The following is a 2,246-nucleotide window of genomic DNA, read 5'->3' on the forward strand; positions in this document are numbered from 1 at the left end:
AACTCATCAAGTTTAGTTGTGAAGATCTAATGCTAGTATGAAGTGTTCTGAATGAAGGATGAAAGACTGACTCAAATGATGGAGGCGGCATGAAGAAATTGAAGGGAGCTGAAGCCATGGTCCTGGGCTCTTCAGAAGACTTCAGGAGACTCAACACAGGCCCAAAACCATGGGCTCCATTCTATGAGAGAAGCCCAGGAACAGAGTCAAGAAACCAACCAAAGCAGCTCCCAATGCGGAAGGATCAAGGAGAAAATGAAGAAATCCTAACTAAGGGAGGAATCATTATCTAGTTAAAAAGGGTTTCTGAAGACTGTAATATGATTGGAGGGGGGCCTATCACGTGGCTGTAGGGCCCCAGAACCAAATCTGGTCGTTCATTCCATGTCAGGAATCAACAGCCCAGATTTGGTCCCAAGAAACCCTACTTAAGCTTCTCTTCCTCCTCTTTGTAAGGGATCTTGATTCTATTGAGAAATTGTTGGAGTTTTTCAGCTCTGGATCTTGATCCTGAGAGTGGAGAGAGGATAGAAGCAACATCCCAGCTCAGGAATCTTCAGGCAAGAGAGGAGCTCTGCAGGAATCCTGTAAACCCTTGTCATAGGTGAGAGTCCCTTGCTAGAGAAACGACCCCCTTCTTCCCTGCCAAGTTTCCTTCTTTTTTTTCTACTCCAGATTGACCAGGAACCTATCCAGAAGGATAGGCCTGTGTCTCCTCTTTCCAACGCCTCCAAGATTGCCTGAAACGGAGGTCTGCAGCTCCGGATATTCAAGTTTGAGTGGAGGAACCTCCATCACCGCGAAGACCGCCGCTGCCGCCGACGGGCGCTACTTCTTGTAACTTTTTCACGTTTTTTGACCATCTCTTAGGATATTTTACATTTCTTTTTGCATTTCTGTCTCATTTCACTATAGTTTATCAAATTCTTTATAATTTTAAGTGTCTCTTTATCACTAGTTCTTTCTACTAAGAAAAACACACAAAAGAGATTTTCTTGATAACAATTCTACTAAACTTATTTCCTGCTCCCTGTGGACGACCCCTTGCTCACTACTATAATTTCTCTATAGTCTAACAAGGGTTATAAATTTTACTGGATTAATCTGGGAATTAAACGACAGATTTTACCCAATTTTTCTGGATTATCATAAGCCCTGCCGTTCCCTCTCGGCTTCGCATGCCACTTTAGAATCAGATAAGGATTTTCAAGTTTCATTGCTTAGTACTGCATAATCATTCCTTAGGAACATTTACATTTCACTTTTTTTTAAACCACACTCTGAGGTTACAATGAAGATCCATGTGGGTCTTTAGAAATGACATTGGGAGTATTGACATGGGGCACATTGGAGTGTGCAAATGAGCAGCAGCAATGGAGAAAAGTAAAGAATGCATTCTTGAAGAACATTATGAAAGAACGAAAAAGTCAAAGTTAAAGGAAAGAAAGATTAAAAAAGCAAATTTATTTTTTCTCAATTATTATATTATTCTTTCTTATCTCTATTATATATTATTTCCTAACTTTCATGCATAAATAAAATAATAAATAGAAGGAAACATAACATATACCTTTGATACCAAATATTATGTTTACATAATGGAATTGGGACATTGATTAGATACAATAAAACAGAGCCGTCCATGCGAAACTTTATATGCAAGGAATGGAGCCATTACGAAAATCGAATCACCCGTAGTTCCTCATGGCGCAGTGGTACAGCGTTTAACTTTTAATTGACTGTAGGTTTGTGGAGATATTATGTTTTCTAAATGAAACTAATGAAATCAACTATTGCATAACCTAGCGGCCTCTGTCTTCTTTGGAATTTCTAAACTAGTAGAATTGTCGAACGGGACATAAAAATTCAGTGGAAAGTTGATTGTTGGAGATGTCTTCTTCACTCTTGTATAGGTTACTTAGGTCCCTCAATTCTTTGGGATTAGAGCTAGTAACAAATGGGAAGATTTGATTAGTATCTCTTGACTTCGTAACCTAAAGTGAAACCACTAGCGTAATTCAGGGAATGAACAATAAGAGGGTAACTGTTTAGTTAACATGCGGTCCAATGGCTAATGCTCTTCCAGATTCTTTTAGACCGTCATTCTTTCAAAACCTAATTTGACTTTTTTGGTTCAGCATCATCATAGCCTTTTTCTTTGACGCTCCTAAAGTTGCGCATAAAGTCACACCTTGGTAATAAATAAGCAACATTATTATATTTGTTATTTATTTATTTTAGAAATG

The 2,246-nt window shown here is 38.5% G+C and overlaps 1 long non-coding RNA gene across 1 annotated transcript; it reads left to right on the forward strand.

The window, feature by feature from the left end:
* Positions 1–203: 203 nt before the first annotated feature.
* Positions 204–943, forward strand: LOC144704591 (uncharacterized). Its single transcript, XR_013581851.1, has 2 exons — positions 204–604; positions 697–943. It is a non-coding gene; the product is annotated as an uncharacterized LOC144704591 (long non-coding RNA).
* The last annotated feature ends 1,303 nt before the right edge of the window (positions 944–2,246 follow it).

The sequence above is a fragment of the Wolffia australiana genome, chromosome 6, assembly GCF_029677425.1.
Source record: "Wolffia australiana isolate 7733 chromosome 6, ASM2967742v1".
In the NCBI taxonomy this organism is placed as follows: Eukaryota; Viridiplantae; Streptophyta; class Magnoliopsida; order Alismatales; family Araceae; genus Wolffia; species Wolffia australiana.